General features: G+C 30.1%; 1 long non-coding RNA gene across 1 annotated transcript in view; it reads left to right on the forward strand.

Moving 5' to 3' along the window:
• Nucleotides 1-8681, forward strand: part of LOC148279844 (uncharacterized) — a 194959-nt gene extending 186278 nt beyond the window's left edge. Inside the window, exon 3 of the long non-coding RNA XR_015822770.1 lies at nt 7689-8681. This is a non-coding gene — a long non-coding RNA (uncharacterized LOC148279844). The remainder of the gene's footprint in view (nt 1-7688) is intronic.
• The last annotated feature ends 5408 nt before the right edge of the window (nt 8682-14089 follow it).

Below are 14089 nucleotides of genomic sequence, written 5' to 3' on the forward strand. Positions count from 1 at the left end.
CTTAATTAATTTAGGTATGAAGTAATGCCTTTGATAAACAAAAGCTTATTTATTTTATTAGAAGAATTCAGATCAGTTTTCTTTTTTATATTGTGTATCCCGTTTCAAAAAATCTTTATCTATTTTTTTAATATCGAGTATTGTAAAATTACATTTGAAATTCATGTATCCACTGTAGTTGCTCAAAATTCAACTTAATTTGTTTCCATTTAGATATTTTTAATATGAAATTTATTGTTGTTTTAATATGTTTATGTTAAGTGTATTCTGAATTTGTCAATTAAATTACAAATATCTCTCTTCCTCCCCTCCACTTTATTTTCTTATCCTTAACACCTTGCAGTATTCTTTTTTTATTTTCTGATATAATATTTTATATTTTCTACTTAATGATAATAATATTTGCGCTCAGCCACCTTACTGGCTGGGCGTGAAATGTAGTTCCTCTTTCCAATCGTAACTTAAAATTCGAAAATACGTTTTTTACTGCTAAAACAACATTAAGTAAGTGTCTATAAGTAGTCAATGTGTGGACAAAACGTGGGAAAAGAACACTATTCATTTTATTGCATTGTTTTACACTTAATTCTTACCAATATATGTGACAAGTAGTGACTTATGGAAACTTTCAAACAAAAGTGCGCCTGTTACTTTAAAATTATAAAAAAATTATATGAATCTATTAAAACCGTTAAAGAATGTATTAATTTGTGACTTGAAAGCACCCAAATTTAACTACCTAGAACACTACCCCCCATAGTAAATTACAACAGCGCTACTAAAAGTGATCTTGTATTTTTTTTTGTTAAATTTATAATATATTAAACACCTACCTTCTAATACCATACAAATTATTAATAAATCCTTATTTCACTCTCACACACGCATTTGTCTAATATTAACCTAAACAATAAATTTATCGGGAATGTTGCGTAACTATCATAAAACGAAACAATTCAAACCAAAATAGACACCAAGTCGTTGGAACAATACGCACCATCCCCCGGAACTGCTTATATGTGCATCTACCATCTTCTAGGAATCAGCAATCAGCTTGTCAGCCACATGTTAGTTTTTCCCTATAAAAAATACTAAAATATAAATGAAATAAAATGGTTTTTAACTTACTAAATACGCACAAACAATAAACAAATAACTACAGATTCTTTGAACGTCAAATATTTATATATTTTTTCTCTTGTGATTTGTATCCTTGTGATTTTCCATGTTGAAAAATATATAATACTTCAAAACTTTTTTGAGTACCAGCCTAATAAAATAATATAATCCTATGGCTACTTACCTCTAAGTAAAAATTATGAAAAAATCGAATGGAGATTTGTCCGCCTTATGGTCGATCGCAGCTTATGCTTGGAATGCTTCTACGCAAACTTAGAGCTTATTCCTTCTTTACCAAATATGTGCAAGAGTGAAACTCACTATTATTTTTAATTTCCGGACTGGCTCTTAAGCGTAAGACTGATAATCTTACCTTCGCGTATCAAATAATTCAGATACGCTTCAAGTGGAAAGTACCAAGCAGAGCCTTATGTATGTATAGGAACGTACACAAGGCACTGCTTGGTCGGTGTTAGGTAGTTAACAACAACAACAACAACAGACCATCACGCCGTTTCCCCATAAAGGTAGGCAGAGAGGATAGAATGCCACACCACTCTATCTTTGCATACAGATCTCGCTTCCTCTACATTCATACAATTTCTCTTGCACGCGCGCCGATTCTTCCTACTTTCGACATGTTCATCTTCATGCCATGTTTTTCTTGGTCTTCCTCTATTTCTGCAATCATCAGCATTCGCATTGTAAATATTTTTAACCGTTGTTTCGCTGTCCATTTGTTCTACATGTCCAAACCAGCGCAGAGCTCCTTTCTTGATTTTGTCGATAATTCTTGTCTTAGTTTGTGTTGTGAAAATCAAAACCTTTGTTTTCTGCGGGATATATTAATCCCCCATGGGATTATATGACAATATGAACATAGATTTAAGATATGGATTAACTTTGTGCAAAAAAGTAATTTCAGCAAAACGATTAACAAAAATAAAAGCGTTATGTCTTAACGAAGGAAAAAGTATCTAAATGCTGGATATAATATTTAGATAAAACCCTTAGAAGATTTAATTTCAGTATTAGTTTTGAAAAATTTAGACGTACTCAAAATATTATCAATAATTGGCGTATTTTTTAAATAAAAAGTTTTAGATTATTTTTTTCGTATTTTTCTTACGTTAACGTCTTACGTCACGAAGTTTTGGGTAAAATGATAATTTTTCCAATTTCCGGAGTATTGAAACAGAAGTGTATCCAAAATACCCTCTGCGAATGCTATAAATTGAAGTAAATCCTATACTGAAAAGCTAAGGTCTTTATTGAGCTGGATTATGAAGGTTAGAAAATAAATTTTTCCTTCTCAATTGTCGAAAGCCCGACTCTTATTATGATTGCAAACCTTTTTAAAAAATAAATGGACGCACTAAGAATACTTTAAAACCTATTTCGTGCAAAATCGTATCATTTTATTTCTTTGAACAACAGTAAAAAAATGTTATTTTGTTTCATTAAATAAAAGTTCTGTGTCCAGGCATGATTGAAAGGGTTCTTTCGTTACTAGAAGATATACCCCATGTTATGATAAAGATTATATAAAGTCCCTTATGTTAATTTAGTGAAATTGTAATAACTTGTAGGCATAACTATTGTTATAACGTGATAATGGCTGATAAATAGATGTAAACCGTGATAAATAGGTTGTAAAAAACTAACAATATTCAATTGATAAAAGTTGTTGAGAAAATGATTAAAATAATCCATTAAAATTAATGATATCTAAATAGTAAACTATGCTTTTTTTAAAAAGAATAAAGATCTGTAAAACGTTTTTCTTACATTCTGAAAGAATTGTGATAGACACATTTTCGCATTCTATAAGTGCGATTTATTCTGGACCTAAAACGATTGAGGCATTAAATACGAATTTTGATAAAAAATAACTCTTATTTAAATTAATTTTAATAATATACTTCCTTTTTTTTAACGATAAGTAATCACTTCTTGGCTTGGATAATAAACCGATGTATCGGTTTATATAAATCACCCAAAACACGTATGTATTGCCTGTGGCCGTCAATAAATTTTCGGAAGCTGAATAGATTCTCCCAATAACTGGTTGTACCACGTGGGCTTACAATTTATACGTACATTAATTTATCGTAAGGGTATTACGATTGTTGAATAAAGTATGAATATGTACATACAAATATATGTGTATATGTGTGTGTATGTATGTTTATGAATGCATAACAAGTGCCCCGACTCAACATGGATTTTCTAGCGAGTCGGGGCAAGTTCACAGGCATGGGTCGTTCTTGATTGTATCGCTATAAACTGTGTCTCTATTCTTAATAAATATATGTACATATAAATAATCTTGAAATAAATAGTGTTTTAGGTAGGTTACCCTTTTTTCAGTTTCAGTGCTGCAGAGCAGCGTTTATTTTATAATTAAAAAATACATATAATAATTTGTTACCCACTAAGTCTATAGACTTTTCGATGGGACACATTTTTTTTATGACAGGTTTATATTACATTTATATTTTACAGATTTATTTATAAACAGGCACTATAAAGTATCTAGAAGATATTTCTTCAGTTCTTTTTTTTTCTTCTGAAGATTTTTCATGTTAATGATGGTTTGTGGGAAATCATTGAACAATCTTGGAACAACGCAATTTAATGTTCGCTCTCCGAAGTAATTTGTAATTAGGGGAACAGACAGGGAGCCCTTAATTTTTCAATCTAGTGTTGTGAGTGAGTGTGGGAAACTCTTTTTATATATTCCGGATCAACAAAGTGATCTACAATCAATTTGTAGTCACAGAGTTGTTTTACCGGCAGGACATTACATAATTTAAAATATACACCTTCGCCCATATGTTTCGCCTCACGGATTATGCTATCCGGTACAATCCCCCTCAACCTCTCACCTGAATATCATTCATTAATAAAATCTTCTGCGATCTCTTTTGTATTTGATCACACCTTTGATTCCAATAATTAATGACATCGCGCAGTGCAATTTTTATATCATTTGCTGTTTCATAGAAATAAGGTGATGTCATAGGCTTCATATTTTTGGTGGCCTTCGTGGTGTAGTGGTCAAGACGCTTGACTCATACACGGACGGTTCCGGGTTCGATTCCCGGTGAGAACGCAAAAATTAAATGTTATTTTTCTCAAGCCTGGGTGGGTGTTCTGTGATGAAATGCACCACTGTAATTAGGCCTCCTGGCCTGTTGTGGTGCAAAAAAAAACTGTAAAACTGTATGTTGATCATTTCTGTCATTCTTCATGGGGTCGATTATTTGGGATAGTTGCTGAATGTACATCTTGAGTGGTTTATGCTATGTATATGTGCCGCATGTAATGTATATGTTTGTGTATGTTTTATATGTGCGTTCATGTGTGTGCGTGGATGGCTCGGAGTGTACATTCGGTATTTTTATTTATTTAAATTTATTACCTCCATGGAAAACGCAAATGTCAACAATTATCCTTTTTTCACTTAAAATTCTTATTTATTTTTTATTTTTTCTCACATTTAATGTTTATATCTTTTTAATTTATGAAAACTTAATTGGTCTTTTTATGTTAAAAAATTGTTGTTTTTAGTACTTATTTTGTATGACTGTATGTTTTCTAAATAAAATAAAATAAAAAATAAAATATGCCAGTTTTGAACTCTACTGAGACACTGAAATATTTCAGTGAAAAACCATCTTTAAAATAAATTATTTCCTTGACATTGAATCGAATCCGGGACCTTATGCGTGATAGGTGAGCAAAAAGATTTGAATCATAATCAAATAGTTATATAAACTTAATCTTACTTTCAAAATAGTTAATAGTTTTGAACTAACTTACCAACTTTGGGATTCGCTAAAATAAACCTAAAATAACATTAAAAGGCTGGGAAAACGAAATCTAGGACAAACGTGAGGAGCGTACGGCTCGCAATATTTCACACGAGCTCCGCTGAAGAATAAAAATTGTGTAGAAAAGTGGCGATGGAACAAAGGTGGCGTTAGGAATCTGGGCATCATGACACTAATAAAACCTAACGACTTCACAGTCCCAGATGTAATATGCAAATTGCTGGGTGGAGCCTCTGGTGCTAGCGCTGTGGGCGGGGTGGCCAGATTTCGTCCAGTGGATATGTGGGCAAAGTTCAATTCATTTATTCACATTGAAATGAACTGCAATAATTTTTTCATTGTCTTTATCATCCGTTTGAATCCGAGGCTTTGGTTTATTTGATTAATTTATTTTATTTTATTGGGATTTCTTCAGCCAATAAAAAGAAGTGTGTTAACAATACAAATAAAACATGACAAAGATGGAAAGAGTTGACATAATTGTATGTGTGCGACGCTTATATTCATGTATGTGTATGTGCGTATGTGGATGTGTGTGTATGTGTGAGGGTAGGTGTGCGTGTGAATGAAAACCGTCTTACAGCCATATAACAACTTATAGTACTTTGACTACTATAAAACACTCTGGATAGTATGGAATTTATCAGGGGTAATTTCTATGGTTCGTTGTTTCATCCAAAAAAGTATATGAGAGATTATTATAGCGCAAAATGTGGTTTATCCGATAAGTCCGCCAAATCAATATTTTACAAAGCTGTTACTGCACAAAGGGTGTCGTATTTTTTTAAATTAAAAATATTATAAGTTATTTTTTTTAGTATTTTTTATCCGCACGTAATGTACTGCAATAATACACAAATTGCAAGTATTTCGATCATTTGTTACACAAGGGAACAGTCCAAGGACTATGAAAAATTGAATTTAATGAACGGCTTTAAGTACAAAGCAATACTTTTTTATTACAACATTATCGTGAATCAAATTGGGTCCTTAGGTATGATAACCGTTACTCCACAATGTGGAAAAATAGTATCAAACTACTTACTGTAAGTCAAGTTATACCCGCGATAAAATAAATATAAAAAAGTCCACTGGGATGAGAAATAGCTTAGGGCTACACCACACCTGAAACTGTGTATTAAAATCACGTTCACATTTAGGAGGTGAAAATATAGTAGAGGGGTGGAAATCTGAAGTTTTTTCACCATTCTTGCAATAAAACCACCAAAATGGGTCGTTCACTTCAGAATTCTTTGGGCATATATCGAACCCAAGCTCCGATGGGAGAAATATTATATCTACTGCTTGTTTATGTATACATAGTACTTAGAGGTGTCTAACGAAAAACATAACTACTTTTAGCGGTGATAATGAGAATGGTCTCTTAGTAAAGAGTCGTTTTCATTAATTATATTTTATTTATTTATTTTATAAATTTATTGCATAAATAAGTACACATATTTAATAACAGGGAATCTATATAAAACTAGTGGATTAAAAAATAAATACGGAGCGTTCTTTAGTTAGAATAGTCTCCATCTAACATGGTTCAACCTGTCCTAGAATTGATATTTTTTATGTTTTTAAATAAAAGTAGTTCTATACTAATATAACAATAACAAAAAAAAACTGAAAAAATCTAATTATAAATGCATAGCTAATCAAATGTAAGAATCAAAAATTCATTAAGTATTATATTTTGCTTATTTATTCATACTTTTGCTATTTAGTATTATTCTTTTTTTTATCAAGAATAATGTTCCCTGACTCAGGTGTCCCGTGCCGAAGGAAACATTTTACAATAAATATAATGAAACATGCCTTAAATTAGTTATTTAACATAGTTAATATAATAATAACATAAACCTTATTAATCTGATTGACTAAAATATCATCGTAAACATACTAAGCAAAATAAACTAAAATAATCATAAAAAACATAATAAATTCATATTATAAAATTGTAGACAAAGTTTCATAATATAAAGCACCTACATATGTATAATTGTACATAAATATAAAATATATATGTGATAAAAATACATAATATTACTTAAATATAAATAATTTAAAAAAAATATAAATAAAGTATTGTTATACACAAGAAGATAAATAATATGTGTACCAATTAAATAAAGTAATACGTTTATTAATCTTAATATATTTTTTCAAAAAAACCTCTCGCTACACTGTTTATATATGCAGTTATTTTAATTCTTAAATTCGTTTTACATTTTGAGTCTTTCATAGTTGGCATTTAATCATTAAATATTTTTAGAGCAATTACATTTTTTTTTACAAAAAGAGGTTGATACAAATGGGAAAATACAGTTGAATTGTGTTGCTGTGCGAGTGATTATATTTTCTTAAGTTTGTTTGACCTCACCAATTTTTCTTAAAATTCAAGCAATGGCACCTCACAAACAATTGTCTTTCATCCAATATCTTAAACTCAGCGAATAGACGTTCTGTGGGATACCCGAAGAGTTTTTTAGGACTGATTTTTGTGATTAATTTTTGTGCCATTTTCACAGGTTCAAGAATTGAACGAGAGCAACCTCCCCAAGTTAAATTGCAATACATTAATATCATAGTATCGTTTTCAAGTGCAAATGTAACACCGCGCACCGATTGATAAAACAATAGGAAATTAATTTAAATGAATACTTAATATTAATCTGTATTTTATTGCGAATATTAAATAATACATGTTTTATGTATTTATTGTTTCAGGTAAGTGATCATCTGAACTAAGCTGACAACCTACAATATAGTATTTAAAGCGGTTTGACGGTAAGTTTTCATATTTTAAAATATATTCCTGGTCCTGGGTTCGATTCCTGACTGGTTTGACGCAAAACATTAGTTTTAAAGGCAGTGTAACTCTGCGATATTTCACTATCCCTGGACTGGCACCTGAAGCGTAATACTGCTCAATTTAACTTCACGTAACCGATGATTGGAATACGCTGCATCTGGTGTTTCGATGGAGTGCCCTATGCACCATCGGGTGCGAATAGGAATATTATTTATTTAGAGTAAAGAAACAAACAGTCGACAATGATATAATAACATTGAAAAAAATACAGTTTAAAGACAGACCAGCAAAGTTTCTAAATAAAAATCATACATATTATCAAATTGTGTTACAACAAAAGGATGTGTTTATGTGTATTTGTATGAGAGTAAGTGTAGATGTGTGTTTATGTGTATTAGTGTGGGAGAAAGTTTTCAGGAGTGTGCATCATTGAATAGTGAGTGGGATCGTATCGCAGCCAGAAATAATAAGTCTTAATTTATTTTTAAATAAATTAAGGGGTATGTAAAATATATCAATAGATGAAAAAAAAACATTATAGTTAGAGCAAGAACGATAGAGGAAAGAGTGTTGTGCATAGTTAGTGCTACAGACTGGCAGATGGAACAAATACTTATTTTGGTCACGCGAAAGGGGACATTAAGATTAATTTTGGAGAGTAGGTAAAAAGAGTCTACTTTATTACTTAATAATTTATGTAAATAGCATAATTCAGATACAGTGCGTCTATTTTCAAGAGTAAAAAATCTATGATGTATGATGTATCTATGATGTGTGTCTATGATATGTATCTATGATGTATGATGATAAGGTTTTTTTCAAAGGGTGAAATTGCATTTTTATTTTTTCTTACATATTCATTTTTTTTTTTTTCACATTATAAACAATAATAAAAAATAAAAATAAAATATTTACTGACCTCTGAATACTGTAGTAAAAAGCAACCACTATGCCTACATATTTAAAGACGATACCTACTAAACCTTGTTTTATCAATCTCAATTTATTTTATTTCAGTATTCGAAGGTACGAGTATGTACATTAGAAAAGTGCTTTGTTATAAGGATTTATTATTATTTAAAAAAAACGGGTATTCATTTATTTATTTAATTTAGTTTTTTGTTATTAGTATTTAAAGTATTAACTTTGTGGTTAAACATTTTACTTATCATCATCATTTTCTTACCACACCTAATAGTGGAAAGGGAACTGCATTGTTACGTCAATCGCAGCGTATTTTGATCATTGTTTTTTTTTACATGAAGATAAGAATGATCAGTCTTACGCTTCAGGTACCAGTCCTGGGTCTATGAAATATTCTGGTGTAAAAACATTATTTCAAATAAATTTTTCATATCAATCAAGTCAGGAATCCGGCCCGAGACCTCTTGCTTGGTAGGCAAACGCGCTGACCATTACACTTCGATGCCGACATTTTACTAAGTTGCATTTATCGTGTGGTAGGTATATTACAAAAGTGTATTATTAGGATTTACTAATAGTAATTTTCAAAGAAAAAAACATCGGGTACAAAAAAAAATATATATATTAATAAAACAAATAATAAAAAAAGTTCATATTATACTCCCAGGAGTTATTAAAAAAACTCATCTGGGACCGTACATATTTTTTTTTGTGACAATACATAATATCATACATAGTTCATACATCTGAAATAGTAAGATTACATTATTGTTTAAGACAAATAAAACACAATACTTTACACCATCTATATGAATTACATTTACATTACATTTTATTGATTTATTTTGTTTAATTTATTAATATTTAAAGCTTTACCCTTGTTAAAATTTGCATGTTGGTATAATCGGTGTCCTGGCAAAGAAACGGGTATGATGTCTCGAAACCGGTAGATATAGAAAAGTCGGTAAGTGGTTATTAATTATGGTTTACAAACAACAAACAAAACATACGACCTTTCTTTAATAACACAATTCACTATGTTTAGATATTGCTTATTAATTACATGTCAACACAAAATGTATGAATAAGTTTAAAAAAGTACATAATATTTTATTTTCTTATTTTGTATTTAATCATAGACAATTAATTTATTTCACTAGTATCGGTGTTTGTTTTATCGATTAAATATTTTTTAATATCTGCCGGGCTTTTCGTGTAGGGTACCTTCTAAAGCGTTATTTAATTAAATTCTTTAATTATTTCCTGCCAACGACACCTTCCATAAAATATTTACATAAATCGCGCTTTAAACTATTCGAATCGTCCTATAAATCATTGAATAGATTAATTAACACGACGGAAGAGCATGAGAGCAATAAATAAAATTTCTCCACAGAAACTTCTCATACCATTTCATTCAGTTAAACACCTATTTAATAAATCTGTATTTTTTCCATTATTGCAATTTATTTTTAATCGAGGTTAAATAAAAACCTTGTAATTATTAAATGAAAATCTTGATGTATATAAATAGAACCAACGTTTGGAAAAAAATATTTTGTTTTGATATTATGAATAGATAAACGGGTCACATGAAGGTAAGGTGATCAGTCTTACGCTTTAGGTGCCAGTCCAGGAACAATGCGGTTTTAATACGGTTTTAGGAACCTTTATTTCACGTCCACATTTTCGATAATCGAATCCAGGACCTCAAAAATCATAGACGAACGCACCAAGCACTTTACTATTTGGCGGATTTATCTTCACTTGATTTCCTTATTTAGGATTTTTTATCTGAAAGCAGCTATCGAGTCGAAAATATTTGTCCAAGGTCCTGGTTCTAATTTTTTTTACCTCAACAGGAGGCCAAATGACAGCGTTGAATTACAGCACAAATAACCCAGGCTTGTAAAAAATCGAGTAATTTTTTTTCTGTTCTCACCCGGAACTTTCCGTGCGTGAGTCGAGTGTCTTAGCCCTTACGCCACAGAGGCCACCACACCAAAAACTAAAGGTATTATTCATCCGCATCCACACACTGGTAGTACACATCAAATACTCGCATTATAAAACATAATGTGTAACAAAAAAGGAAAAAGGGTTTTGATGTTTTGAAGGTGTCTTAAGGAAAATGTAAAAAAATGGCAATTTTTATGTTTTAACAGCTCATTAAAATACTCCCACAATATTTTAAAAAATCATCAAAATAGTATATTACAGGTTCTTATAAAAAAACGTTCTATTTTTTTATCGCATATTGCTAATGATTGTTTGTTTGTTTTTTTATTATTTTTATACGCCACCATTCGTTGGCGAGTGATTTTGGCTCTTAGAAACAAGAATAAGAAATTTAAAGAATATACGCTTCAGTGAACGACAAAAAAAACCATACCCACGAAAAAATATAATACAATGTGATGTAGTTAAAATCAGTATGACAGAGTTATGTGACGATAAAATATTATTACCATCTAAATTAAACGTAAACATAACATGAAATTTCGGGCCAAAAGTAAAGAGGGACATTCAATTAGACTTATTATTTAAATTTGGCAAATAATATTAAACAAATTCAAATATTTTGATTATTTGTCCTAAAGAATTTAGTTGGAAGTAAATAAGTATCCAAATCATTCTGGGCGAGTAAAAATTTTACGTTAAGAGGGAACGTATTATATTCTTCACAAATATTTTGAAAGAATTCGCTTCTGTCGTAGAGGGTTTATTGTTTTGATTTCCACAGATATGAAGACGGTAACATGCCGTGTTTTAAAACAAAGTATAATATTCAGTAACTCATTTGGACGTTAGTTAGTTAAAAATATAAAATATAACTGATAATATTATTTTCTCAATCGATTAATGCAACTAAAATTATACAAAGTAAGTTTATGTTTCCTCGTGTCCTTTAGTTCGAAGTTAGATCTATTTCGATTAAGTCGAAACGATTTCCACTCAAATCGATTTTACGACTCACCTTATCGTAAACACAGCCCGTATTAAAAGTTTGTACCTACATCAAACTCATGTTTACTTAAAATACATATTCGAATTTTTCGAAGACAAGTTTGCTGTAGTATAGGTAGTTTTAATGTTACATAGTTCTCGAAGGCATTGTTTGCAGAGTTTGGGCGGCCACTTTTGATATCATACACAAGATCAGCAGACTGTATGGGTTTGGTAAACAGGACTCAGGACTGCCCACGAATGCAGACTATAATATTGTGGATTTATTTTCATTATGTTTTTATTTCCTGTGAACTTTCTGATAAAAATTTTGTTCTTTTGAATCCATTGTGACTGTGAATGAAGGGTTTAATTTCAAATAATTTGTAATGATGAAATTTTTATTATGTTACAATATTAAAAATGCGTTTTAATATTATTTCTGCAAGTTGCAATTTATCAGCATAAATGATTGGTGCGTTAGAACACTACGAGTTTACAAAGGAAATGCATCGTATCTTCGGATTTTAGCTCTGGAACAGTTTTTATTTGAGTGAAAAACACCTTTTTCCCATACCTAATTGTTGAATGTCACGATTAATGATCACTAATTCACACTTATATATTTTTTGTTACTGTTTTTTTAAAATCTATTTTCCACGTCTGAAGTAACCAGTTTTTACCTAAAGTGTCCAATAAAATTCTTTATAATTTATTAATTTTTTCCCTCTTGTTAAAATCAATATTGCAGTGTAAAATCCTCTATGAATGTTAAAATCTACTCACTTTTTTGTTGATGAATTTAATGAAAACCAAGTACTTATAATGGTTAGTAATTGAGCAGTGAGTGGACTAAATGATCATCTTAATCCTTTATTGGACCCATATTTTGTGTTGATTTACGTCTTGCATACCTAATAAAATATGTAATTCTTTAAGATAATAGGATTATTGTATTTAAAAAAGGCTGAGTCGATGACTGATCTACCAGAGTGCGTTATCACGGTACAAAACTTGTTATTCATATGAAGTATTGAAAAATAAATATCTCATTTCTGGTGATATAAATATACGTACCACTTTGTTTTACGTGTTCTATAAAGGATTAAAAAGAGTAAAAATAAGTCTGATATCGATGTAAAATGATTTCTAGAAGAATCGCTAAAATTGTTAAAACCATTTAATACTTTTGACCCCACTATAATGTTTTCAAATAGCTCTCAAATATATTTGGAAGATTTCCATTACTCATAGGGGATTTATATTTCATTTATTAAACATAGGTAGAATTAAACATATCGATAAAGATTATACGCTATTTGTCTTTAATATACTCAAATCTAGCAACAAACCTTTTGAATAATATATTCCTCCCGTCATAAACCTTTGCCCTGGAATATTTCTTACAACTAGAAGTACAGTTGTTTGGACTATGTCACATAGCTTAGATTTAGAGGTTAGTTGACCCATGTAACTTGTATCACCAACGGTCTACCTACAAACCCTGGATAGGATAATACATTCTCTTATGTGACTCTTTGCACTCATAACATCCTGGTCATTGAAGATATTCTAGAACACCATGTATAGATGTAACCAAAACCTAGCTGAATGCAACGCTTTGAATTTGAATAAGGACAAGAATCCATGTTGTTATGTAGAAAGGCACCACTCCACAAAATAATAATTAAATAATGATAGTAAAATATTATAAATTGAATAAATCTTTGACTTTTTTTACTTGGATTTAAGTATAATTTGTAATTTTGTGTAAATAATATAAAACCAAGCAAATATTGGCTGATTTTATGAATAAATTGATGAAGCCTACCTTTTTATTGATTTTTCAAAACATTTTATATTTTTACATTTTCATTCAATATAAAAGTGAATTCCAATTCTTTTTTATTATCAATTAGATAGAGATACTTAGATAAATTATTTTTTTTTTCTTCTTAGAAGAAGAACATCACTTAGCGATAAGTTTTTATTTTATTTAATCAAATTATTCAAAATTACATTTATTCAAACATTAATGAACTTGTAAAGGGTTTTTAGGCTGTGCCCGTGTCAAGCTAGAACAATTAACTTAATTAACATAAAATTGAGTTTAAAGAAATCAATATATTGACAGTCACATGTCCATATATTTATGAAAATTGGATCTATTTACACAAAAATATCGATGATTGAAAGAAGAACAGAGATTTCTATAGATTCAACACGAGAAATAAAGATGATTGTTTCCACTACTAGTCTGCAATAAAAAAAAAATTTTTCCTCAAACTGCATACGATTCTACAACAATGTACCTCTTGAAATTCAGGCTTTGACAACAAAAAAGATTTTGTCATATACACGCTGTTTGGAAACAGAAACAGTTAATAAAGAGTCAAAAAATATTTGCAGGACAAGACAGTTTGGCATTAGATTTGTGTTTGTTGAT

Source organism: Micrasema longulum, unplaced genomic scaffold (genome assembly GCF_059751315.1).
Source record: "Micrasema longulum isolate JH-2025_06_02 unplaced genomic scaffold, ASM5975131v1 h1tg000663l, whole genome shotgun sequence".
Classification (NCBI taxonomy): domain Eukaryota; kingdom Metazoa; phylum Arthropoda; class Insecta; order Trichoptera; family Brachycentridae; genus Micrasema; species Micrasema longulum.